A 27864-nucleotide genomic window follows, 5' to 3' on the forward strand; every position below is an offset into this window, starting at 1 on the left:
CCATCAACCCAAAAAACACCATGTCATTTGCATTCAACACATCACACCGTGACAGACACCTTTGCTGCATTTCATGTCGTGTCTTACATGCTAGTTATGTGGTTGGAATGCCGGCAACACGGTCATAACTATATAGATAAACAATTCATACCCTGCTCCATCCCATCAAACACGTAACAAAACCTTCAACTTGCCACACCAAAAAAAAAAAACAAAGCAGCAGCCTGGTGAGGGCCCAGGACGCGGCACAAGCTGGAAGTCGTAGTTCGACACCGAGCCAGCCCGGTTGCCCAGACCGGTCATGACATCAGAGCGCGTATTTGAGACGGCCGTCCTCCACATGGCACAGCGCTCCCTCAAGGGCCCAGCGTGTCTCAAAGGCGGGCACCGCCTGCCGGAGCACAGCATGCTCAAACTCCAGCGAGAGGCGCGCCTGCACCAGGAGGCGGAAAAGCCGCAGGGCACCATCTGAGCCGGTCCCGGCAAGCCAGTTTCGGCGGCTCTTGAGGATGGCCAACTTGGCCTGACCCAGTAGAAAGAAAGAAAGAAAGGAAGGGAGGAGCAACTATTCCCAGTTTTTTACTACCCTTTGCTACTGGTAGCACTCCCATGCCCAGCAGTAGTCCTGTATGCATGCCCTCACCACCCGTGCCCCCCGCCTTTTGCACCCACCGCTGTGTCCACCACTGCTGATGAGCACAGTGGCATCACTGCTGACAGCAGCATGGTAAGTTTGGAACTTGTTGGATTTGTGTTTGGAGAGTGGCACCTTTTCTTTACACTTCAATATTTCTTATAATTGACTATTGCCATTCATTCCAGAAATGCAAGCAATAGTGCAGGCAAACATTGCATGCCAGACCCACCCCCCTGGATATACAGCAACCTGGGTGATATCTAGGTAGTATCAGAAATGTCCCACCAACCAGGGGGGTTGGGGCATATGACTGTGGTCCAAAACCATGTCCTCTTCTTCTTTCTTCCTGCAGAAGACTTTCCAGATCAGAAATCGAGAAGAATCAGTAAGGAAAAAAGCATCCAGAATCCACCCATCCACCAGTAGAAGCAAGCTTTCTAAATAGTGCATAGATATAGTGTAGATAGGTATATAGGTATTGTATAGATAGTGTATAGGTATTGTAAATAAACAACGCTGTATAGGTGCTGGGGAGGAAAATCCTATTTTTTCTACCTTATGTCTACTTTGCCTATTTTAAAAATTTTCTTTATTATTTACATTTTTTAAAAATTATTCCTTTTTTGATTAAAAAATCATGTAACTGCACCACATTTTGAAATAAAGATTTGAAATTGCGTTTATATGTGTGGCATGTTTTCTTTCATAGGCAGATTGGCATGCATGCCAGTTTGTGCGGTTTGTGGGTGGGGGCGTTGGGAGACAATGTGGTGACCGTGTCCCTGCCACCTGCCTTAGTATGAGGATCCTTTGCTTGGGGGCATTTATGGAGTGATGGCATTACTGGAAAAAGTTGCAGGGTGGACTGTTATGGCAGGTCCAACGCTTTTTTTTACCCCAATCCCAAAGTACAGTCATCTACTCCAGAACCCGACAGACCAGAAGAAAAAGCAGCAACAGCAATATTGGGCCAGGCATGGGAGAGCCTTCCTTAACATTTGAATGAGGGCACTTAGCAACTGTTTCAGTGTAATGCTTGGCTTTTATTTTTTGCATCACTTCCAAAACACCCTCCCCACCAGGTGTGGTTCCTCCCCTCCCCCTCCCCTGCCTCCCCATGTAGTGTAGGTGGAGCAGTGTCCTTGGGTGGGATCCCTGGTACCCAACAAATATTATCCACCTTGACACCAGAAAGGCGACACCCAACCACCCACTCATGCACCTGATGCTGCTGCTGCTTTGCAAAAAGCTCCTTGGTGCTTAGGCTTTGCAAATAGTTTCACAAAAGACAGGAGTGAGCAAGATGATTGATTCTCTTTTACTTAACAGCTCTTTAATGTTTTGATCCTTTTATTTTCCTTGTCATTAGTAAAACCATGAGTTACTGTGCAAATTCACAGTCCATTCACAGTGCATTTCAGTGTATTCACAGTGAGAACCAGGACACCCACCCACCCCTGCAGAGCAGAGACAAAGAACAAAGCAGAGTGGAGTGCATTAGGGCTCTGGGAAGCTTCGAGTGCTGATTCCATACGGAGGAGATTTGGCCTGATTTGGTGGCCAAATCTCCAAATCCAAATTGAGTCAGGGGATGAATTAAAAGGCCTGAATGCATTTGGAGCTCTCCGAATTGATTCAGAAAAGATGTGGAGAGCGTTGGCGATTTGGGCAGTCCCTGCTGGAAAGTAGGGGGCAGCGGAGGGGGGACTGGAGTAGGGGGGAGGGGACCATGGGGGGGACCTCTGCAAGGCCCCAACCCCTACCTGCTCCCCGAGCCTCCCTGAGAGCCCCCTAACCTCCCCTCTGCTGTCAAAGCCCCCCCGCCATGGCTGCCCCACTGGCCCAAACTCCTGGCTCTTTAAAAAAAAGCCCTCACTCGCTGGCTGCTGCAGTGATCTTCGGGCTTCTGGGGGCTCATGACAGAGTTCCCCAAGCAGCACAGGGCAGTGGGGGGCAGCAGGGATCACCCCCACCCGGCAGGAGCTGGTAAGTTGGGGCTTTTTTTTTTTTTTTAAAGGGCTAAAGTGCTGGGAGCTGGGGTGGGTGAGGCAGCCATGGGTGGGCTGGTAGAGTGGGTGGGGGTCAGGGGGCTCATGCCAGAGCCCCCCATGCAGCGTGGGACAGTGGGGGGCAGAGGGGAATTGCCCCCCTGCCTGGCAGCAGCCAGTGGCTCAGGGCTTTTTTTTTCTAAAGAGCCAGGAGCTGGGGCTGGGCAGGGGTGGGATAGTGGGCAGGGGATAGGGCCTGTGTGATCTGGAGATTCGGCTGATTCAGCAGCGGCTGAAACTCTGAATCAGATTTGGCTGAATCGATTTGGGACACCAGTTTGAATCACTGAATTGAATCACTGTCCCCTGAATTAGCCAAATCCAAATCCAAATCTGAAGCAAATACTAGCTGCTTTGTACAGACCTAGTGTGCATGTGTCCTGGGCAAGGGGATGCCAAGCATTTGGGGGAAGGAGATGCAAACAAAGCAATAAAATTCTCATTAAATGACAATATCCAGTGAATACTTTTGCAAGTGCAGCAAAAATAGCTGAAATCAATCAAAATGCTATTCAGATTGGTGAATCACAATAAATTGCAATGCTATTTCCATTAGTAAATCACAATAATTTGAAAAGTTATTCATGCAGGCCCAGGCCATGGCCCTGAGACCTGACAGATTTTTTTGATTGGTGAATCACAATAAATTGGAATGCTATTCATGCATGTATGTATATGAGAAAAGGTGGGACCTCCCTCACCTGAACTCTAATAAGCAGGCAGGCCCAGGCCCTGGCCCCAAGACCAAGCAGAAGCAAGTACAAATTCAGATTTTTTGACTGGTCAATCACAATAAATTGAAATGCTATTCCCATTCAGAAATGCATGAGGAATGGGAAGTGGAGAATGAAGAACAATGCAGTGAATATTCCTCCAGCATGGAGAATCTGGAGGACATGGGTGAGCAGGAGGAGGAGGTGACAGTGCTGTTGACTGAAGTACTTTTTGCCTTGAAATGAATACAAGACACGCAGCATTGCCAGATAACAATGATAATATATACATCATTTGCATTTTTGCAAGCTTTACATGAGGACACGGCTACAGGCGCCTCACGAAAAAGAAAATGGAGACATTCGGAGGAGTGGTAAAACCAAGAGGCGTGTGAAGAATTGGAAGCTGACTGGGCTTTGTTGAGAAACCTGAGGAGCAGCATTTGCATGGTCTGGGCCCACGAGAGCAGTTTGAACTGGTGGGAGTGAATCGTGCTGACCACTTGGGATGATCAGCAGTGACTGGAGATGTTCCAAATGACCAGGGAGACATACTACCATATCGTCTCGATGCTGGGGACACAAATTGAGAGGCAGGACACTAACGTGCATTGGGCTATCCCACCAGACAAGAGGGTGGCAATGGCCATCATAAAACTGGCCACCCAGGCCAACCTCCACTACATCATGAACCAATTTGGCATGGTGCCCTGCATAGCTGGGGAGGCAACTCATGAGGTATGCCAACTGCTGTAGGACATTGCTGCAAACAATTTTATTTGTCTGGGGAATCCTCAGAAAGTTATAGATGTCCTCAATACCATGGGGTTCCCTAACTGCCTGGGGGCTTTAGACAGCACACACATCCCAGTGCAGTCCCTTTTGGGGAAGGGGAGGTCTTTCACAAACAGGAAAGGATTTGCCTCCGTGATCCTGCAAGCCATGGTGGACCACCGGGGCTAGTTCATGAACATTTTTACCAGGTGGGCCTGCAGCACACATGACACGCATGTGTTCAGAAACTCTCCCCTGCCTGGCCTTGTGGACACTATGGACCTGGAGTCTGTCTGCAGGGGTGTGTGGGGGAAGGTAGCCAACGGGGGGTGGAGGGGAGGATAAGCAGGGCAGGGGAGTATGTGGACTGGGGTAGGGGGTTGCTGCTTTGAGGCTGGCAGTGGTTTGTGGGGGCAGGGGGCTTATTACACATCGGCTTCTAGCCAGCCCGAATCATCCTCGTCACAGAGTCTAGCAGGGGGAGGCAAATACCAATCTACCCCCAGTAATGTCTTCTTTTGGGGGGGGGTTCTATTTATTTCCCTTCCTGTCTTTATAATTGTCTGTAATTTCTTTATTGAAAAACCAGCTCTTTCATATGGCATCCTCTATGTGCAGATTGCTGTTAGGACAGCACAATGTGACCAGACAGAATGAAAACCATGTGGAAGGTGTGAAGAGCTTTCCTCTAAAACATGACTTTCTTTGCCAGAAAAGTCTGTTCTGGAGAAATCCCCGACACTGGTAGCATAACTATTCTAGTCTAGATAGTCTTTCACCCTCCACGTGATCACTGAGGTTAAAGGAATGAAAGAATTAAAGAAATTACAGACAATTATAAAGACATGAAAGGAAATAAATAGAATCCCCCAAAAGTGCAAATCTCAGACATTCACCTGCTCTCGGTGCTTCCAATGCTGGTGATAGTTCTTCAACATTCTCACTGAAAACAAAAGGAAACAGTCATTTGGATTTAGAAACAAACAAGAGTTAAGGGTCATAGCTTTAGCATTTCAATAGTATTTTTCATCTTTGTTTCTTATTCTCCACACTGTTTTGTGCTGAGCACATTGACAGTACTTTAAAAACAATGAAAAATCACTGATAGCACCTTACAGATTCTTGACCACATGCAGCTGCTCTGAGGCAAGGGCCTTGCCCTGCTGAAATACTACATGGCTGGGAATTTAGAGCCTGGAAGTCTGCCTGTGACTACCACTAATCTGTTGGACAGCCTTGGCTAACGCTCTTCATCTCACAGTCCTCTCTCTGCTTCATGCTGAGCCTAGTCTAACATAGGGACAGCTCTGACCAGAGACCCCAGATGACCCCACTCCACCACAGCTCCCATTCTTGCTGTACTGCCAGAAAAGTTACCTTAATTGTTCACTGTCCATGAATGAAGCCAAAGGGCTCCCCAAATACAGAGAGGATTGAACTTGAATGGTGTCCTCTATGTGCTGCAGCTCCTCTTCTCCCTCCCACTGTTGCTCTGCTACAAGCTTTTCCTTTACCTTCTCCTCTCCCTCTTCATTCTTAGTGTGGTGGGCTGCCAGTAGTGCAAGGAGGTCCACCTTGGGTTGAAGAGCTTTCAGCATGTTTAACACAGGCTTCAGCACCTTCCCAAATGAGGTCTTGCTGAAGGCCTGAAATCAAAGAGAAAGCTTTTGAAGAGGACACCTCCTCAGAATCCTTTCTAAACCAGCTTTTCCTACTGGTCACTAATGAGAGTGAACCAAAGCAAGCTCCTTTTAGACTTGCATTTGGATCTATCCTATGAACTTCAGCTGAGCACCCAGAAAAATCAGGACTGTGCAATGACAAGTTTTGTTAAAGGAACACTGCTTTGTCCATCTGTTGCATTTCAACTTTCTGCTTGAAAGCAGATCAGAAACAAACATTAATGAGCCACTATGTGTGTCAACTATTAAGACCAAATACTAATTCTAGGCCCCAATTCAGGAAGGCATTTAAATGCACTTTTCTAAGCAAGTGCCATTAATTTCAATTGGTCACTAGCTTAGGCTTCAGGTTATGCAGATACTGAGATTGTTTGTCCTAGGCCCAAACATTGCAATTCACTGAAGCCTGTGAGCATGTCTATTGTCAGATTTCTGTACTTAAGTCTTTTCCTGAATCAGGGCTCTAGCAAGGTCACAAATGAAGGGGGTTTTTTGTTTTTGTTTTTTTTGCTTTTAATCAATTCACACATGAACATGTCTGTGTCACAAACTGATCAGTTTCCACTCTGTAAATAGAAACTCTGGTGTTGTGATGAGACCTAACCCTCATGCGAGGCCAGCAGGCTGGAGGGCCTCTAAAGGGCTGCTTGGAAATCTTGGCAAGCTGCCGCAAGGCCGTTACGCCTCTCTTAGATCCCTGCAACCATCTTGCCAAGACCTTCAGAATATGTGCCTAGGCAGAGTTATGGAGCATTGGGGGCTGCCATAAACCTGTGCCCCGCTTTAGACCACTGAGCCAAAATCCAAAGGCCAGAACAAGTCTAGACATTCAATGACACAGAGCTTGTAGCTGCTGCCAGAACAGCCTGAATAGAGCTGCAAACTGCCTATCGCCTCAGCATGGTCGTGTTTTCTGTCAGTGCAAGGTCCCTTAGCCTCTCTTCAACCAAGATGTGCCCACAAGGCAGCAGAGGATGCAGTTTAATGTCATGCCCAGGACGTGCTCATTGCAAACAAGGCCAACAGGCTCCTGGGCTGTATGAACAGCAGGGTCCCATGCATGTCCAGGGCAGGGATTCTCCTGCTCTAGTCAGCCCTGGGGAGGCCTCCCCTGGAGCCCGGGGTCCAGGTCTGGGCCCCATATTTCAAGGATGTGAACAGGCTGAACACATCCCAGCACAGGGCAGCAAACACAATTGAGGGTCTGGGAGGCAGGAGCGAGGACAGATGGAAGAGCTGGGGTGACTGAGTCTGGAGAAGACACAGATGGGCAGATACAAACCTGATGACCTTCACCATAGAGAAATGCAAGGTGCTCCACCTTGGGAGGAAAAACCCACATCATACCTATAGGCTTGGCAGCGCTTCACTCACTAGCATTACGTCTGAAAGAGACTTGGGGGTCACGACTGACCACAAGATGACCATGAGCCACCAATGCAATGCTGCAGCCGGCAAAGCAAATAAAACTCTGGTTTGCATGTATCAATGATCTCAAACAGGACCCAAGATGTCACTCACTTGATTCAGCCTTGGTGAGGCTGCAGCTGGAGTACTGCATCCAACTCTGGGCTCCATGCTTTAAAAGGACATGGAGAAGCTCAAGAGAGTCCAGAGGAGAGCCACGCACATGATAAGAAGTCAAGACAGCAGGCCTTATGAGGAGAGGCTGAGAGGCACAGGACTCTTCAGCTTGGAAAATCACAGGCTCAGGGGGGACTTAATGGCAGCCTATAAGTATATCAGGGGTGTGCATAAGGACCTGGGAGAACATCTGTTCACTAGGGCTCCCCTAGGGAAAACAAGGTCCAGTGGTCACCAACTGCTAGAAGACAGTTTTAGACTGGACATAAGGAAGAACTTCTTTACTGTCCAAGTCTCCAGAGTCTGGAATAGACTCCCCCCACAAGTGGTGCAAGCACCTACTCTGGACACATTCAAGATATGTTTGGATGATTATCCTATAGAGCTGGACCAGATGATCTTGTGAGGTCCCTTCCAGCCCTAATGTCTATGAAATCTATGAAACTACTCAATCCCATGGGCTGCTAAATAAACTGGGTCTGGATTACCTGTCACTATTTTCACATCTGGGTTACCTGCACTCATTGCCTGGTTTACACTCCATGTCTGATATCATTATTTTGGGCACAACTCAGCAGCAGGATCTTGGAACTATTGTTCAAGCCATTCACAGCTCAGAAATTGGGTTTAGCAAAATAATTTCTTGCACACCTTCGGTGCTTTACTTTGAAAGAGGAGAACAAGGCTCCTGAAACCTCCTTATCATTGTGGACACCCACACCACAGCCCCCATATTTGTCAGTCTCTAGTTTTTACCCAAGCCTTTCAGAGGAGGCAAAGCGCTTCATATTGCCACATGTGGTCTTTTCTTCCTAGTGATCAAATGGCCCTTTTAGCTTGAAGAGCAGCTGCCTTTGAACCAGTCCCTGCCATCAGTAAGCAAAGCAAAGCAAAGCAAAGCAAAGCAAAGCAGAGAGCTGTAGCTGTCTTGTCCATATGCTTAACCCAAGGGATCCCAGCCCTTTTCTTATCCCCAGACAGATTTCTTGGAAGAAGAGTAGATTCAAGATTAGTAAATTTACTGACCACTAACCCAGGACCCTTGCTAGCTGGGATTCTGAGTTAGTCCTAGAGCCCACCACCTTCAGAAGAGTATTCAGCATTCGTAGTAGATGAGCTTTCAATGTCACATGAACTTCTTAACAAAAAATCCAGTTAGAAGCAAAATGGCATTCACAAAACAGGATTGCCCTTGTCTTATTCTTTCCCTTTACCTCCTCTGATCTTACAATTGGTTGTCCCATGCTACTCAGAGAGAAATGAGTGTCTTCTTTTCTCTGTGCCTCAGATCTCAAACTTTCACTTTCAAGACACTTCTCAGCCAGCAATGCTCTTGGGTCTCTTAGGCCATCCCCTGTTTGAGCAACAAATGCTTCTTGCAGTTCCTCAAGACGTTCTGTTTTTTTGGACATGACTTGTAAATGAGACACCAAGTCTGGAGCAATGGGTACATGTTTGATTCTAACATGAGGGATTATTTTCACAGGCAGCTCCTCTGTTTCTGTTGGGGTCTTGTTTGCACTTGAACCTGGGATTGCCTCTTCAGTATGCCCTGTCTTAGGCTCTGCCCTAACAGACGCTTGGAAAAGAACTTTGTCAGCAATTCTGTCTGGGTTCAACGCACTTTGGCTCGCTGTTGGTGGACTCACTTACAGCCTGTAAAAGGGGGCAATCGGAGAGTTCCCTGATTATTACAGTAGGCATTTCTTGAGGAAAAAGTGCATTGACACTCGTTATATCATCATAAAGGTCTTGCTCAGATCCAGATTTTTGTAAAAGATTCCTTAAAATAGAAAGAACAACTCAATGAGCTGCTTCTTTGTGTGCTGGATGTAGATGATGTTCTTCATCTGTAGCTACTACAAAGCTGATTTTATGTTTGGATAGGCTTTGCTCCACGTCCTGTTTAAGGTTCTCAGCCATTTCATTCACTTTGGCTTCTTGATAAATGTCTTCTGTATTTTGGGCTTCTGCCATCAGTTGAACTTAAGACTTCTAACAGGAATCTACTTAATATTTCTTCCACAAATGTCACAGGTACCACAGGGACACATGGGTTTAAAGGTGGTTTTGGAATCTTCATCATCATGCCAATATGAGTAGGGAGTTTTTCAACAATCCTAACACTTTCTGTTGTTGAAGATGAAGTAGGCAATGTCTCTTCCTCGGAACTGGTTTGAAATTCAGGTTTTGGCAACTTCTTTTGCTATTGAAGCTGCTATCCTGTGAGCTAAAACATCTTTCCTATTTTTTAGGTCTCTGTAAACAAAAATGTCACAATCAGAATGTTCTGCAGTGCTTGTGCAAGCTGAATGGAACAGGTCTTTCATAGCATGGCTGTCTTCAGTGTGTAAAAAATCTCTTTCACTGATATGTTCCTTCGTGTTCATCTGATGTTTTGACAGGAGTACTTGCAAAGCATATAGTATTTTTCTAGTTGCATCTTTCAGTAACAACATCTTTTCTACATCCAAATCCACAATGGGAAAGAGGGAAGAAAATGTTGACATAAGATTTGCTGCTAGTTTTTTTTATATTTTACTAAGATCTGATGATAAACTGCTTGCATTATCCAAGGGCATTAGTAAAATCTCTTAGTGTATTTTCAACAACATTGTCAGCTTCAGCACAGTGGTGAAGTGGTAATCCTCTAGAAAGAGAGTTCTGCAATGGATTCCCAGAAAACTCTTACAAGACCAAGTTACAAAGAGCTTCAGAAATAACCATGCACCCACATCTTAAACAATTCTGCATGCTGAATTTAGAGTGAAACTGTGTCAAAAGCTTGTTATAGACCAAATCAGCAGTTTGAAACATATTATCTTCCCTGGAATGTGGATGTTCAATATGCTGGCTAGAAGAGTTCTCATTTTTAGAGCTTGTTGCCATAACTTTACTGATTCCCTTCATGTGAGTCAAGTCAAATTCTGCAAGTTCTGTTTTCTTTTCTGTAGAGGAAGATGTGCTGGCAGTGGCAGGGAGAATGTTAGATAAAAGCCTGGTGATTATATCTTCCAAAAATCTGTGGCATACCCCAGAGTAGATGGTGTGGGACTTTAGCTTTGGGCATTGGTTTTGGTAGCATCTACTAAAAGCTTCTCATCAATGTCCCCGGGTTCTAGAGGTTTATACAGAGCTGAAGCAGGTGCTTTTGCTAAGGGTTCTTCCTGTTGGTAATCAGTAATTTCTCTCCCTATTAAAACACCTAAGCTCTCTGCTGACACACTCCTGTTGCTTTTCACGTCTGCATAAACTGAGACTTTGGAACAAAGCACTTTCTTGCAGAAGGTCAGATAAATTGGAGTGAATAATTTTGGCTGTCAATATGTCTATGTCAGGGGAGAGACCCTGATCTTTAGAAGGCTGCTGGTCTGTGGCCTGACATATGAAAAGCTTATTTAGCACTCAGTCAACTACATCTATGCTGACATGTGAAGGATCACTTCCAGGATTGCGCTGTCTTGAGCATGTAGGTTCTGTGAAGGGACCAATTTGCTCATTAGTTCATTACGTATTTCGTTCAAAAAAGCATCAGCATAAATACTAGCCGGTGACTGCAAGGGCTGAGGCTCAGTTGTATATGTTGGCAGGGGCTTGCTGCGAGCTCCCTGCACTGCCTTATGCGGTACTTCCTCTTTGGGAAATATCATTCTGTGTGATGAAAAGACCAACTAAGTCACTGAGTTGGTCTAATAAAAGAGATCACATCTACTCAAACGACCTTGTCTGCCTAAATTGTACTATGGCTTTGCTTCTAGCCTTCATTGCTTTATGAAGCATGCTATTGCTTTTTGCTCTGTCTCTTTCTCTGTCCATCCATCTGATGTTTTTCTTCTAAGAGGCTTTTGAGTTTTTCGTAGTCCGTGTAAACCTTGGCTAAATCTGAGAAACATAAATGGTTGGTTAATATCACTTTTGTTGCGATCAGTTTCTGCTCCACCCCCTCCTTTACTTGGGCTTGTTTTTGCTAATGCTATAGCATTTTTTAACAGATTCCAAGAAATTGCTAATACTATTTGTGAGCTACAGCTTGGAAGTTTGCAAACTGTTTCAGTGGAGCATATTGCTGATGAACTAACACAGGCCATGTCCTGTCTTTTGTAGGGCACAATGAGAGTGGAAGGATGCACCTTTACCTTATGAGCGAGGAAGGGGACCAGGCTCCATATTTCTCTTTTCTAGAAGATGTTCTAAGTCATCTTCTCCACACATTTTATAGTAAGGCCTTGCAGTGGGATGTTAGATATCCAAATGAGTGCTTGGATGCTTGGCAAGGAGCCAAGAATGAGGAAAAATGAAACTGGGACAAGGCCAAGTTGGAGGGGACCCAAAAGCAGAGGTCAGGATTGCTGGGGAGAGAGAATGGGGACAGGACCCTGGGGTCACTAGAGTGCACTCCTGTCCAGATCCTGGGATAGTCCTGAATATCCACAAGCCTCTCCACTCTTGTGCTGTCAGCAAATTTCTGAGAGCCTTACTCATAAAGTGCATCTCCCTTTCCCCCTCTCTCTCTCCCTCTCTCTCTCTATACTGGTGGACAGAGAGATGGACAACCCATTATTGCTGTTACTTCTTGAGTCAACTCAGATGGCAGAACCCAGTCCAGTGTATTTAAAGGTCAAACCCTGCTGACAATCTAGCTGGATTCCAATTTGGTGCCACATGAATTAATTTGTTTTTCCCAGGTGCTGTTTTAAAAACCTGGGAAGTTACATACACACGGATGTTACAGTAGTAGTAAGTTTGTAAAACTGAGGGCCCCAAACAGGGCAAGGCCAGGATGAATGTTGCTTGTGGTTCTTAGTGTTTGGTCCCTGTGTGTGCATAGGCTCTGACACAATAGCCACCACTGCCAGAACAGCTGCCACAGCTGCTACGGCCCAGCCCCTGCTGGTGCCTCCCAAGGTGCAGACTTTGGTTGTGATGCCTCCAGTGTGTGGCTTAGGCTTTACTGGGTGGGCCTAAATGAGACTATGTTGCCATAGCTTGCTAATGGAAAGGTCATGATTGGTCTTATGGTGTGTCCCACCCTCTCCCTTCCCACCCCGAACAAGGTCTCTGGGTCCTAAATCCAGAGCCAACAGTACTGTTGGTGGGCTTGTTTGCTACTGTGCAGCAGCATCAGAAATGACTCGTGTGGCATTAGGACTGTGCAGTAAATGTTGGTTACTTGCTTTAGCAAGTTCTAAATGACTGCACAATAACAACTGTACAGTCTGGTGCACATGTAGATGCACCCACTCACTGTATAGGATTCAAACTCTGCTTCAAAGAGAACATGATACCCTTTCTTTGGGCTTTCCTGGGGAGTTGTGCCAAAGTGGAATTCCTACCCTTTACAGATGGGGAACGTTAGCACAGAGAAATTAGGGTCAGCGGTATCTACTACTTTTGGATGCCTAATTTGGAGCCACCTAGAATGTGATATTTCATAGGACAGAGCAGTGCACAGTATTGAAAGCACAGCATTACCAACTTCACGCGCCACTGTGCATGGGTAGGGGATTGTCTGTTGGTTCAGCAGAGGAGCTGTAGTCAGGATTACAGGAAGAGATGAACTTGATTATATTCTAAACCAAGGAGGTCTCCTTTGTTCCCAGCATCCTTACCAATTGCCCTTAGCCCTACTAGTCATGGAGTTATCCCTCATGTTGCACCCTTCCTTTTTTCTTGCCCATATTCTGCCCTTTATCCTCCTAATTTCTACCAAGTGTCATTTATTGCTCCCTTTTCTCCTTGCCGTGTACTGCTGCTTGATCCTTATTTGCTGCCTTCCCTTTCTTGCTGAATGCAGAGGGGCTTATAGACAAAGATTTTTCTTTCTTGAATGTGGAGTCATGGCTCTCTGGCCAGATGAATTCCCCCTGGGATTCTCCACTTCAATTTGTATTTTTTGTAATGTTTTCCTCCTATCAGTTGTAGTCCTCATTATCTTCAACTTGGTGGAATTAGATTATTAGAAACACTGGTGATGTCATGGCCATATAATTACAGGTTTAATCTCTCCTCACTTTGGCAGTATGGAATGTAATTGGATTACAATCACCTTGTGCTAAGCAACCATCTGGCCATTGCTTCCTAGCCTCAAATGCTCTGTCCCATGATTGGCTATGTCTGTCTCATTTGAATAAAAGCCATATCTTTCCTCCTAGTAGGGTTGGAGTATTGTTGTAGCCCTGATGCCCTGAGAAATATGCAAAGATGAAGGTGATTTTAGGGACATTTTTTCTTAGACTAACCATATAGGTGGGAAAGAATTTCCCACTTCAATTTCTATTTATTTTGTCCTATTTTTCTCCCACTCACAGTCTTTTTGCTTAGTTAGAGAAGTTTCTGGGCACCAGGTGCCCTTCTTCTGTGCCCTTGTCTAACATTACTCCCAAATTTTACACCTGGTCCAATAAAAGACACCCCCAATAGTCCCCCCTTTGCTTCTCACTTGCACTGCCTTCGTCAGGCACAGAGACAAAGAGTCCCTAGTCCCATGCTTGACATCCTCAAACCCCTGCTCCTCCTGCCCCACCCTTCTCCTTCTTGACCCTGAGTCTCTGCCACCCACTTGAGCCCTCCCTCCTTTGCTGCCTCCCTCCAGATCACTTCAGGCACAGCTCAGCTGCTCCACAGAAACAGATGTAGGAATAGGGAAATGGCAGAAGGAGGGAAGGGAGAAATAGAGGAGGGAGGAAAGGCCACTGTGGAAGTCAGAGGAGTGGTGGGGGGAGCTCTTGTTGGGTCTCCAATAGGGCTGTGTGAAACAGCACTTTTTCGTTTCAACTTCTCTTTCACCATTTGTTTTGAGTTTCATTTTGTTTTGAAAGCACTGTTCTGTTTAGTTTCATTGAAACTGTTCCACTGTTTCAATGCTGTTTCACATTTTGCCTATAGGCTATAATGGGAAAGCATGAAACTGCCTATAACTTTGTCATTTCTTGCCTGATTAGGATGAAGATTGCAGGGATGGTAGCCCCTTCTGAGGCTATGAAATTTCAAGGAGATAGGTGCAGAGGTTTCTGGGAAACTGCACCTCAAATTGTTCAGAGCAAAACTTGTGTCACTTGTAAGTGTGAAGGCACAGAGAGACAGCTCAGTTCAAACAATGCTTTTAATGCTGTTTTTTGGTCCCTTCCCCAGAGCACTGGAATTGGAAGGGACCTTAGGGAAAGATCACAGTCACTGGCCAGCCACACAGTCATTATCAGAGCAGTCCTTCCCCCATCCTCTCCCTCCCTCTCCTTAGTTTCTCTGTAGCTGCAAGCAAGCCCAGATTTGAAACTTGAAATGTTTAGAAACTTTCAAACCATTTCAACTGCCCTCATTTCATTTCGAGGCTGTTTCGAAGCCTTTCATTTCATTTCAATTTCTCTGTTTTGAGTTTGAAATGAGTTGAAACAGAGTCAAAATGAAACACCCGGCAAAATTTTGCACAGCTCTTGTCTCCAGCAGTCTGTGCTTGATCCCCAGTGGCTGAGACTTGGAGCAACCCCCTTGTTTTCAGTGCAGCAGCACCCGAGTCAGAGTGACAGACAGCTGGAGAGACAGATAGAGCTGCAGGGGAATATGGGGAACAAAGCTCCCTGCCTATCAAGAGGGCAAAACTGGGTATTTTGTCTCAAGCCCAAATATTCCAGGGGGCCTGAACTCGCTGAGATTTGGCAGAGCTCCCAACTGGCTTTTACACCAAAGTTACTACCATGTTGTTGCATGCTAGGGCCCTGTGACCTGGGCATGAATTACAGAGTGTGACTGAGAAGGGCCACAACTCTGAACTCATTAATCATGAGGAAGGGTTGGGGGCCAGGCAAAGAGAGGGGCCCCAACTGCACCACTTGGCCCAAACCCAAGAGTTTTGGGGGGTGGACAGATAAGAGAGGTGGCCCTGGGACCAGAAATAGGAATCAGATTCTCCATCACCTGTATCAGCTTCAGTCAGAGAAACCTGGCACCATGAAGGTCTGTTCAGGTCTGAGCCTCTGGCCTGGGGTTCTGGAACTTGTCCTGCAGGCTGATGCCAGCCCTCTATGAAGTCACTGTCTCTGTGGCCCAATGCCTGATATCCTACTGATGCATCTCTATGAGCTCACTGTCTGTCCCACCCTCCCCACCCAGCCGGGCTCATCCCCTACCCATAGCAGCCCCTTCACTATACAGTCTAGCATAACCTGTATCCCATCCTTGACAGTTCCCAGTGCCAGTGGCTGGAGAGAACAGTACAAGAGAACTCCATCCTGGACGATGCAGGGTCTAGTCTGGCCAGAGAGGGGACAGTTCTGCCATGTAGTGAGTACGAGCTGCCCAGCAGTGTGAGTGACAAAACCAAGGGTGTTTATACATGTGCTCGGGGAGTGTGGGGGGAGGGGCTCTGAGAGCCACTCTAATTAAAGCACCCATCACTGTTGGCTCTGGGTTTAGGAATGGACCCATAGACCTTGTTCTGGGGGGTGGAAGAGAGGGGGTGGACCTACCCTCAGACCGACTATGACCTTTCCATTTGATAATAGGCAAATTTATTGATATACAGCGATAACAGAAAAGAAGCAATACAAACAATCAAGCAATTATAATATTGTAAAAGCCTTAATCTGTCTATCTGTCCATAACACTTTATTTGCACTCTGATTGGCTGCCAAACAGCCAATCAGAGTGCGAATAAGCATTTGGACAGGAGGTGGTGGTGTGGTGAAGTGCCGTCGTGATGGTGGGGACACAGGGGACGGAGTGGGGTGGGGGCAGTGAGGCCAGCAGCACTAGCCTTGCCCCCCTGCCCTCCCATGCTCCTTGGAGGTAGCGCTGGAGGCGTGGGGCAGGGGAGTGGGATCAGGACACTGTGGGGGGCAAGCCACCAGCACTGGCCTTGGCCCACCCCTCCCCCCTCCTGTTATCGCTGCCTGCAGGGCCAATGTGGCAGTGGTGGGGGGAGCGGCGGGCCTGTCATAGGTGGGGGGAGGAGTGGCCACGCTGCAGCAGTGGTGGTGGGTTGAGGGGAGGAGTGGGCCTGGGTCTGATGCAGGGGGGAGGAGGAGTGAGCCTGAGAGGGGGCAGAAGCCAGCCCACCGTGATGGTGTGGGGGAAGCAGCAGGCCCAGCCTGACCCGACGCTGCCCGATGTGGCAGTGGTGGGGGGAAGGGAGCAGCAGGACTTCTCCTCACCTCAGCCCTGAGCACACTTCTCCCATCTTCCCGCCACCGCTGGGTTGCCCCGGGCCCACTGCTCCCCTCCTCACCTTAGCGGGCCAGCTTCTCCCCACCCTCAGGCCCAGTCCTCTCCTGCATCGGGCCTGGGCCCACTTCTCCCCTCCCCCCACTGCTGTGGCAGGGAGTGAGGAATGGGCCCGGATCCCAAGCAGCAGGAGGGAGGCGGGGAGCAGGCCCAGGTGGGGGTGGCACGGGGTTCTGTCCCTGCCTGCTCCCCCCCGCCCATCAGTCTTGAAGGGCAATTGGCTATGTCACAGGGCATAAGGTGCCTGCTCTTTTAAGGGCTGAAACTGCCTAGAGAGAGGACCCTAGGATCCAGCCAGAAACCCCACAGGTGCAGGTTACTGTGGCAGCAGGCTAATGAGGGAATTAGCCTGCACTTGCATCCGGTCAGCTGACTGGAAGACGGCAGGGCCCTGGGCATATATAAACCCCAGGGCTGTGACTAGAGAGTTAGTTCTCTGGCAGCAGCCAAGAGGGGAGGAGCTCTCAAGAAAATTGTTAAGAGATCTAACGTGTGTGTCTAAGAACCAGTGAAGGCTAGGAAACTACATATGTATTTCAATTCACCTAGCAGCTAAAGAAAAAGACTAAATATGCATCTCAAGAGAAACCTGTAAAAGGTACAAGAAGGAAGCCCTGTATGTGACAAATGCACCCTACTTGTATTTCTCCAAACAGGCATCCAATGTCTAAGGTATTACAAATGTCTCAACCATTCAGTGTATGTCTGGAGTTTGGTAAACAGACCACCACTGGTACAAGCTATTGCAAATTTGCCACATTGATAAACAAATATACAAAGACAGGTCCGGTAACCCGTCTAAGCATCCTGTTTAACCACTCAAGACCCATCACCTGTGATTAACCTATAATTGCAGCAGCTGCAGAGAAACACAAGCCTTCGCACCTAGACAAATCCAAAACAGGAGCCAAGCAATGTAACAGTTGTAATATGATGGTCTCCCTTTTCCTCCCTGGTTGTTTGGACTCTAATCGGCCAACCATCAAGGAAAAATGCTTTGAAGCTACACAATTAAACAGTATAAGAACTAATCAAATTTGCCAGCAAAGCGTGCACTCCAGGAGAAGCAGAGAGAGATCACTGCTACATTGCATCCAGCTTAGCCAGCAATGGATCCTGCTTGGTGAAGGCTGCAAGATTGGACCAGCTTCCTCTGCCTGCATTGGTGAGAAAAAACTATTGCTGGTAAATATGTATTAGGCCTTTGTAAAGTGTAGCTAATTTTATTTTGAGAAGGAGTCTTTTTCTGTCATTTAGTTCTATAGCTTGCTTGTGGTCTTGTTATTAAAGCCTTTCTGCTATTGATCAACTGGGTGTTGTGTCAGTTCTTGGGGCATTCGGTTTAAATACCCACTTTCCAAGTGCAACACAGTGCTGGAAAATCCATACCAGAGCAAGCACCGATTTTTCACACAGGGTGAATTCTTGCTCTACTGCACTGAGTGTTCTGGAAGCTCAAGCAACTGGCTTCCTTCCTGTGCTTAAGTCTTAACATAAAATTGCACCAAGACTCTTAGCAATGGTGCCCAGTTCTAATGTAAATGTTCTGTTGATTTGTGGACACACAAGTGCTGGTGCATTCATGAGGGCAATCTTTAATTCCTTTATTGCTATAAAGTGCATATCATTGCATTGCTATGGTGTGCCTTTTCTGAATAAATCATATAGTAGTACTACCTTTTCTGTGATTTTTTTCATAAACTCATGCAGAACAACAATTAGACCAAGGAAGGATCTTAATGTGTTCATGTCAGTGGGTGCAGGCAACTTATGTATTAACTCTGTGCTGCCGGTCTGGACTGCGTCCAGTGGGTCCCAGCTCCAAGTGGGTGACTGACTACACTTTTTGCAGATTAATTTTGAATCCGGTGTTCTCGATTATCCCCAGGACTCATCTCATCTGGTGAAGGCAATCTTGTTCCATAGTGCTTGTGATCAAAATATCAGCTGTGTGAGATAACATTAGTATGATTGTCATCATAAAGTGCACCCCACATCTGATTCATATATTTATGGCCAATCACAAGGGCATTGTGATGCCCCTGTAGCAATGGGGTGAACATGTATTGTCTTTCCAAAAAGTAAAGATAAACTTATACCATGATTGTGCAATGGAATCACCAGACTGTATTTGGCAGATTGATCACTGTAAACCATGTAGTACCATTAGTAACTGCCACCATGATTTCAGGATACTGTGCTACCACCAGTGCAATGACAGGGGTTACCTTGTTTAAAGTGCAGTAATTGATGGTAAAGCACCAAAGTTACCCCATCTGCCTTCCTGAAGGGCCATACTAAGCTGTTACACATGGACTGTGTTTCTATAAGTACGTTCTGATTAAGAAGGGCATTGACTGTTTTCTGGATACTGTCCTCCGCCTCTCTTGGGTATCAATATTGTTTTTGAGGTGGTGGGGCTGGTCCCTTGACTTCCACTTCCACTTCTGCTGCAATGTAACTGCATGCCAGCTTGCTTCTAGCCCAGACTATCTTGATGGACCATCCCTTCCCAGCTGGGGGAGAAAGACTTGATGGGTGTGCACCTGTGACAGGCTGGAATATCAGCCTCTGTCAAATCTCCAGACTCAGTGTCAGTCTCTAACAGTTATTACCTTTAATTTTTTTATGTCTGTGCCAATTATTTCTATGATCAACAATTCCATGAGGCCAAATTCTTCACACCCAGTTTTGTTTCCAATTCGAAAGTGCTTTGGGCGGGAAAATGGAACCACATTCTCATTTCCATCAAAGACTTCTAATCTTTTTACCATTATGGGTGGCCAGTTTGAAAAAGGAGCCTTCTCATTGCTAATCAATGAAAAGGTGGCACCAGCATAAACTAGCATGATCTGTCTATGCCTCAGTGTCTCCCTATGGTTTCTGAAAGTTACCAAAACTGTAGGGTGTCTCCAGTCATCATATGTTAATGGTGCCAACTTCTGCTTTGTGGGGAACCAGGGAAACACTGGGCTCTCCTAGTCTGAGTCTGAGATGGGTGCTGTAGGGGGTGGCCCCACCATCTCCTCATTGGGCTTAGGCTTTTTAGCCCCCACTGCCTTCCTATCATGGTGTTTAAGAAGCAATCTCAGTAATTCACAGGTTGGCAACCCATCTGTTGCAGTCAAAAGCGGGATTCTAACCTAGTGCAGTTAAGGATTGACATGACGTCTCATTTGATAAATGACAGAAAGGCTTTAATAACTGTGTAGCACATACACACACTTGGGGTTCTCTGTGGTAAAGTGTGTTCTGGTTTTATGGTTGTATATTTTGCATCCTCTAGGACTTAAAGAGAACCACCTCCTATCCCCCCTTATTGTGTCCAGACCCTTTGTCTTAAGATTCACTCCAAGGAACCTGTAGACCCAGTTTGATGACTCTGGTCACTTCGCCAAGAGTGCTGACCACCTTTGAATTAATTGGTCTGCAGCGTTCAAATTAGCAGCAAATTAATTAGCAGCGTTCAAATAACGCTGCTTCTTCACAGGGGCCCTGTAGTGATGTCAAGAAAGTTATTTAAGGGTCAGGCCACCTGGGCTGGCTCTACTCTTCCTCCTGGGGCTGCTGAAGTCTAAAAGCTGAATTGGGAGCCAGAAAAGCCCCAAGTCCCATGGTGGGGTCTCCCTCCTTTCACTGGAGAAGCAAACTGAAGCTATGTGAAAGGAAAGCGTCAGGTACAGGGAGCGAAAGTCTCTCTCAGGGCTTGCGACCTCTGTTCTCTCCTTTTTTCCCCTTTTGTTTTTGTGGGTTTTGAGTGGGATGATGCCATTGTGGGGGAGGTGGGGAGGAACATCAATCCCTGCAGCAAACTAGCCAAGGTTTTGCTGGCACTTCGGGCCAGGGCTGAAAGCCTGGCATGTTTTAGTTGCTTTTGCAATTTCTTTTGGGTTCAGCATAGCTGTGTCACTGAACCCCAGCTGTGTGCCTTGCTGGAAGTTTTGGCCATGGAGGCCTTGAGTGGGATAATGCCATGACTGTAACTGTCCTTAGTGCAGACTGACCAGGAAACAGGGTCCTGGCAGCTACTGACCCTGTAGCCTTGAGTGGGATGATGCTGTCGAAAAATAAACCTCTCATTCCCCTTGCCTTGTATCAGGTTGCCCTCACCCCCCTGGGTTTTTCTCTTTCTCTGCCAAGTGTCTGTCAACCTGGTCACTTAGGCAACCACGTGGTTGCCTAGGGAACTGGGCTGCATAATTTCCTGTATCTGGGTTCCTTTGTTAAACTTCCTGCCACTGACCTGGGGGGCAGTCCTAAGGCAGTGGTCACTCCTCAAGGTGAGGGCTGACGTTTTTCAAACTGACTGGTCAGCCTCAGGGGTGATCAAAAAATGCCTGATTTTGATTGGGTCCAGGTGATGAGATCAGACAGGTTATTTAAAGGGTACCTTCATCTTGGGAGGGAGAGACACCTTCTTGGAAACACACACAGAACCACGGGCCTCCAGAAATCTCTGGATGTATATGTGAGTAACTTACCTGAAATTTAGCCAGAAACTTAGTTTTAAATGTCCTAGCCGTGTACAGTAAAATCTCCGGTAACCGGCACCTTATGAGCTGGCATGCTCTGTTAACCGGCAGGCCAGCTTGTAAGGCAGAGTGAAACCAGAAGTGCCCACCGTGGCACTTACGGTTTCTCTGAGCCCCTATGGCCCGGGGCAAAGCAGTCTGTGCTGCTGAGCCCCCACAGCTCGGGGACATAACAGGCTGGGTGGGGCCCGCCTTCCTGTCCTGCGGGGCCCATGGGAGGGTCGGCAACGCCACAAGAGGGGCAGCAATGCCCTGGACACGGCAGGAGAAGCGGCAGCCCGAACAGGCAAGGACACCTGTTCGGGCCACTCAATTAAGCGACATATTTTGTTATCCAGCATCCCCCATTCCCAGGGGATGCCGGATAACAGAGCTTTTATTGTATCAGAAGGCTAACCAGCCTACAGTTTTGTTCAAGGTGGTTTTCTTTCTATATTTTGTTGCTTTGTGTTCCTTCCTTACCCTATGCCTCTTTGATCAATAAATCTGTTTTAGCATGCCTCACTGTGGGTGCTTAAGAGGACCAGTCTTGTTAGCTCACTTTGCTAGGCTGGTTAAGTTGGGTTCGCCTTTTTACTTTCTTTCTGTACTGGAGGCTGCTTGTGAATGCTTCAGGCTAATAGAAGTTAACAGTAGGTTAAGTGACCCCCAAGGTCTACAGGGCCTGTGTACCCCAGGCTGCACAGAGCCCTAACAAAGACCCAGGCCCAGGTGATGACAGCTGTTACTCCAGGCTTGCAAGTGGGCTCCAGGAAGGGGATTGGCTGGACGTAGGCGCCCCAGGGGAGACTCTCAGAGTGTGGTTTTTGGTCGGGCACAGTGAGGTGGTTGGTTCAGCGTAGGAGCACCCCCTACTAGCCTGCCACAGATGCTATGAGTGTATTATTTGCTAGTGCAGACTGACCAGGAAACAGGGCCCTGATAGTCCACTGGTACCTCTGCTGAGTGCTTTAGCTGAGACTACATGTCCAGGCTGCTGCCATAAGCCTGGGCCCTTTTTGCGGTTTTACCGGTGTTGCATTTCATCCGACCTATGAGGGGCTGAACCCCAGCCATATGTTTGGCTGGCAGATTTGAGCCAGGGTGAAGCCCTGGCACTTCTTGTTGCTTAGCCAGGTCTCAGTGGTGCATAGGCCTGGCTGGCTCTTTGACATCCAGTCCAGGCCCAGCGAAATAGGCCTGGGCCTTCTCTTGTCCCTTTTGCAGCTAATGCCTCAACCAAGTGGAGTGGTTGAGTGCTAGGTGTAGTTCAGACCCAAGTAAGATGGGCCTGGCCCCACTTTTGTTGTTTGTTCAGGCCCTGGTGCAGGACCAGCCTGAGTCCTCTTTTTATTGTTTTACAGCTGTTTTATCTCAGTGTAGCTGTATTGCTGAGCCCCACTGCACATTTGCTGTATATCTGGGCCTGGCATGTTTTGGGCCTGGCACATGTTATTGCATTTGTGGCTCTGTGTCCTGACCAAGCAGAGTGTCTGGTGCTTGTTGCAGTTCAAGCTCTTTTGCTGATTGACTGGCTTTTCTTTGAGTTCTCCTGAAGTTTCCTGCCCCAACAGAGCTGGGATTAGGACTAGAAATTTTGGGATGCGATATGCTGATGAAAACTGCAGTTAATCCCTCAAAGCCACTACTTGGAAGTGGAGATCAGAAGTGCAGGAAGCAACGAGGGGCCCTCTGCAACACAGAAGGACCTACATTCTCTAACAGCTCCCTGTGGCACAGTGGACCCATGGAGCTGTTCATAGGACTCTCTGGTGTGGCTCCCCCTCTCCAGCCCATTGCTGAAGGGCAGATATAGGGGAGCAGGCCCCCGAACTACCCTTTGGGGAATACCAAGTCACAGACTGCCTGGGTATAGATTCATAAGGGACCTTGGTGGAGGAAGGGATTCAGAAGGGACCTCAGTAGGGCATCGAGTCTGACCCCCTGCCCTGGGCAGGAAAGAGTGCTGGGGTCACATGAGCCCAGCCGGGTCTTTGTCAAGTCTCCTCTTAAAGACCTCCAAGGTAGGGGAGACCTGCCATGGAAGCCCATTCCAAAATCTGGTAACCCTTACTGTAAAGAAGTTCTTCCTAATGTCTAGTTTACATCTGCTGTCTGTCAGTTTGTGGCCATTGTTTCTAGTTACTCCAAGGGGTGCCTTGGTAAGCAGAGTATCTCCTATACCTTGCTCCCTACCCTCCAGTGAATTAGTAGACGGCCACCAGATCCCCCCTCAGCCTTTTCTTATGGAGGCTGAAGAGATCTAGGTTCCTCAGTCTCTCCTTGTAGGACCTTTCCTGCAGGCCCCTAACCATATGAGTGGCCCTCCTTTGGACCCTCTCAAGGTTATTCACATCCCTCTTGAAGTGCAGCACCCAAAACTGGATGCAGTACTCCAGCTGCGGCCTGACCAGTGCTGGATAGAGGGGAAGGATCACTTCCTTAGACCTGTTTGTGATGCACCTGTTAATGCGTGATTGAGTGTGGCTAGCTCTATTGATCACTTTGTTATATTGTCGACTTATGTTCATCTTTGAGTCAATTATGTCTCTCAGATCCCTTTCTGCTGCTGTGCTGCTTAGAAAGTAATATCCCAATCTATATGTGTTGGTGATTCTTTCTCCCCAGGTGCAGTACTCTGCACTTATCCTTGTTAAATTGCATCCTATTTTATTCTGCCCACTTCTCCAGCCTGTCCAAATATGCCTTAATCCATTCCCTGCCCTCCAGTGTGTCTACTTTGCCCCATAATTTGGAGTCATCCATGAATTTGGTACAGAAGTATGGGTAAAGCCTCCCCAAAAGGGTGCCACCTATAGACTCTGCTTTGTAGTTTATAGTGTTTTAAAATTATAGTTAGTGTTTACTTTTGTTTTTTCTTTATTCTTTGTAATAAATTTGGATTTTGTGTTTATGTTGCTTGTGAGAAAAGGGTTGTTGGTTTTACTGGACACCCTTGTAATTAATTTGGTGTTTCCAAGGTAGACTGGGTGGGGGGCTTGAGCCAAGGTAAAATATATTTAGTACCCCAAAATTGAACCTGACCTTTGTTGCTGCTGACAGGTGCTCAGCAGAAGAGTTACAGTTGTACTACAAATGAACGATGAAACCAAATGACAGAAAAAAGAATCCCTCTCAATATTCAGTAAATGAGCTATCACAAAAGTCCTAGTATATATTACCTGCAAGAGTATCTTTCACCAATGCAGCAGGAAGCCATTTCAGTCTTTACAGTCTTCACTGGGCATGGATTGTGGCCCAGGAGTGATGATCAGCTGGGTGAAAGTTATAATGTTGCAATGATTTCTCTTTCTCTCACTCCTGGAGTGCACACTTCGCTGGTAACTATGTTTTGTTCTTATACTGTTCAATTGTATAGCTTCTAAGCATTCTTCCTTGATAGTTGGTCTATTTAAAGTCTGAAACAAAGCAGGTAGGAAGGGACCATCGCTTTACAATTGCTAACTCTATTGATCCTGTTTTGGATTGTCTAGGTGTGAAACTTGTTTCTGCAAGTTTTTGATCAGTTTGGAGGTTACACTTCAATCAATGGAATGGGTCTTGATTGACTGAACTGGATACCTTGGGGCATTAATCACAGGACACTGTTTTGGGTAGTTGTTTTAACAGTGGGGAACAATAGTCTGCACTTATGATGGTCTATGGAGACATTTACAAAACCCCAGACAGAAATTGAATGCGTGTTCTGAGACATATGCCTTAATCAAGGGACGATGTGTCAACAAGGAAGATATACAGTCATATAGGGATATGCAGTTATTTATGAATGATTTAGCATAATAAAATATTAAGTACATTTGCAACTAGCACAGGAGATGAAATCAATTGGGATTGCTTTATTTCACATGGTCCCAGGCACAATCTTGCATTCTTGTGCAAGATGCACTGTTATTTTAATTTGGTCATTTAAATTTCATGTGTATGTCTGGCCAAGCTTTCACAGTCATTGCGTCCACATCCTCTTTTGTTTCATACCTGAACAAGTCATGCCACACCTCATCCTTCAGTGCCAAGATGTGCTTTCTATAAACTCTGGACCCCTCTTGGTATCCAGGTTTCCTCCCATTCGGATCACTGTTATACTTTCCTAGTCTTGCTTTAGGGTCAGATGGCATTAACTCTCTAGCCTATCCCTTTACAAAGGGCACCTTTAGCTTTGACTTCTTAGCAGCTTCACTAGTGTCATGAGTATGCTGAAAATTTTGCCTTGGCTGATATCGCTTCCTCTTAGGCTTGCCATCATCACTGGCCTCACTACCCTTTTTGCCACTTCTGATCTGACTGGCATTGCCTCTTTAAAGGCTCTTGGTCATTAGCACGCCAAGCCTTCTTATTAATTATGGCAAACTTGCCATGTCTCTGTTGTTCTCTAATTCCCTGCTGGAAAATTTCATACCCATTGCGGGCCCAACAGATCATCTCACTCAATTCCAATTCTATGGCTCCACTGTCATGACACATCCAAATTGGGGCTATAAATCTATTAACAAAGGGCTCTTGAAAGCTTCTGATGTTAAATTTTATGTGAGCAGCATCCCTTAATGGGAGCCCCACTGCCAATACAATCATTTATTTCTTTCCTTGTACACCTCAGGGTGGTCATCAATCTGCTGCCACTCCTCATGGAATAGTCCCATGGCCAGCTTTTCATGGAAAAAATAAATCTAGTAAAGCACCATGGATTTTGTCTGTGTCACCCACTGTCTGGTTATGAACATGGATCAGGAGTGCTGAGAAATACTTGCTGTCTAAACATTCTTGGACTAAATCTACCCAGTCCGTCACATATATTGTGCCTCTCTTTCTATCAGGAACATGTCAATAAGCTGTGCTTTGACTATCCTTTTTCAAGGGTCCTAAACATTTCCCTATCACCCTTAACTGCTACAATGAAAAGGGGATAGTTGTTTGAAGTGTTTCCAACTGCTGTTCTTTCCCCCATATCCTCAGTCTAATCATCTTCTTTTTTGCATGAATTGGCACAATGGGCGTTCATGGTGCAATTTCTACTGACTTGGGAGGAGACCACTTGCACAAAGAAGCAGTAGTACTGAAATGCTCTCTAGGCCAGCGATTCCCAATCTGTGATATGTGTACCACCAGTGGTATGTAGACAGTCTGTCAGTGATATGCATTAACAGATTTATTATAATTACTTTATATGACAAAAATTTCCTGGTGGCACCTAAGTTTGTATCATTTTAAATTGGTGTTGAGCAATCTGCCAGAGTTTGGGAACAGCTGCTCTAGGGGTTCTACTTGGGTCTTGTCAGAATCCACAGACTCGCTGCTGACACTACTGTTGTCTATGCCACTTCCAGTTTCACCTTTTGGAGGGCAGATACCATCCCTCTTAGCCACAGTTAATTTGGCTTCCAAAAATGTAATGGTTCACTTGCACTTCTCATGGCTAGCCTTCGATCTACCTGACAGTGATTCCTGCCATAACACCCTGAAAACAGCCTGCAAATCTGCAGCTTTATCTTTCCAGAAATTGCATTCCTTGTCCAGATTGCTAATTTCCAATTCCACACTAGTCACTTTTTGTTCCAATTCAACCATCTGATTTGGATCTCACCAGAAGTTACCCTGCAGAGTGCTTATCTGATCCTGGACTTCTACATTTTTAACATTGAGCACGTCCTTTTTCAGAGCCTTAATCTGCTCCACACACTGCTTTGCCTCCAGTGACAACTTCCTGTTACATGCAAACACTCCCAAAATATGTGCTTTCTTCATCTGCTTGCATGATCTCTTTTCTCCTTTGTCCAGGAAACCCATTACTTATGAACATTTACGTAAGTAAACTCAATGTCCTTCAAACTGACGGAGTCCCAAAACTGAAGGGTAACAAATGGACAATGCCAAAAATCAGTCTAGAACATTTGAGGCTCAGACCAGTTTTCAGATTACCTTCACGGCCACACTCAAATCCTCCACACTGGTGTCCTCAACAGAAGTCATTGCCGACAAAGTCCAACAATCCACCAATTCAACACCAATTTCACAATACTGTGCTCATTAAAAATCCAGTACACCAGGCCAGTAGCTCAACTATGAAAATATTTTCTGCAATTATCATTAAACACAAATATAGATTCACAGATTCATAGACTTGAAGGGACCTCAGTGGGCCATCCAGTCCAACCCCCTGCCCCTGGCAGGCAAGAAAAGGGTCACCAAACCTGGGATCATGTGATCCCAGCCAGGTGCCTGTCCAGTCTCCTCTTGAAGACTCCCAGGGATGGGGCGAGCACCACCTCCCTTGGGAGCCCATTCCAGATGGGGGGGGCCCTGACCGTGAAGAACTTTTTTCTAATGTGCAGTCTAAATCTGTTCTCCAGTAGCCTATGGCCATTGTTCCTTGTTGTTCCAGGGGATGCCCTGGTAAGCAGATCATCGCCTACTTCCTGTTGCTCTCCCTTTATGAATTTGTACACCGCCACAAGGTCTCCTCTCAGCCTTCTCTTGGAGAGGCTGAAGAGGTTAAGGTCCCTTAGCCTTTCCTCTTAGGGCCTTCCCTGCAGGCCTCTAATCAGGCGAGTGGCCCTTCTTTGGACCCTCTCCAGGTTGTCTGCATCCTACTTGAACTGCGGCATCCAGAACTGAACACAGTACTCCAGCTGCGGTCTGACCAGTGACATGTAGAGAGGGAGAATCACTTCACTGGACCTGTTT

The 27864-nt window shown here is 46.6% G+C and overlaps 1 long non-coding RNA gene across 1 annotated transcript; it reads right to left on the minus strand.

Moving 5' to 3' along the window:
- Nucleotides 1-7721: 7721 nt before the first annotated feature.
- On the minus strand, nucleotides 7722-27385 carry LOC109300674. The gene is made up of 3 exons (XR_002098301.1): nucleotides 27372-27385; nucleotides 25928-25930; nucleotides 7722-7815 (listed from the first exon to the last, which is right to left on the minus strand). It is a non-coding gene; the product is annotated as an uncharacterized LOC109300674 (long non-coding RNA).
- Between the last annotated feature and the right edge of the window lie 479 nt (nucleotides 27386-27864).

This window comes from Gavialis gangeticus, unplaced genomic scaffold (assembly GCF_001723915.1).
Source record: "Gavialis gangeticus isolate Ggan-Ray unplaced genomic scaffold, GavGan_comp1, whole genome shotgun sequence".
Classification (NCBI taxonomy): domain Eukaryota; kingdom Metazoa; phylum Chordata; order Crocodylia; family Gavialidae; genus Gavialis; species Gavialis gangeticus.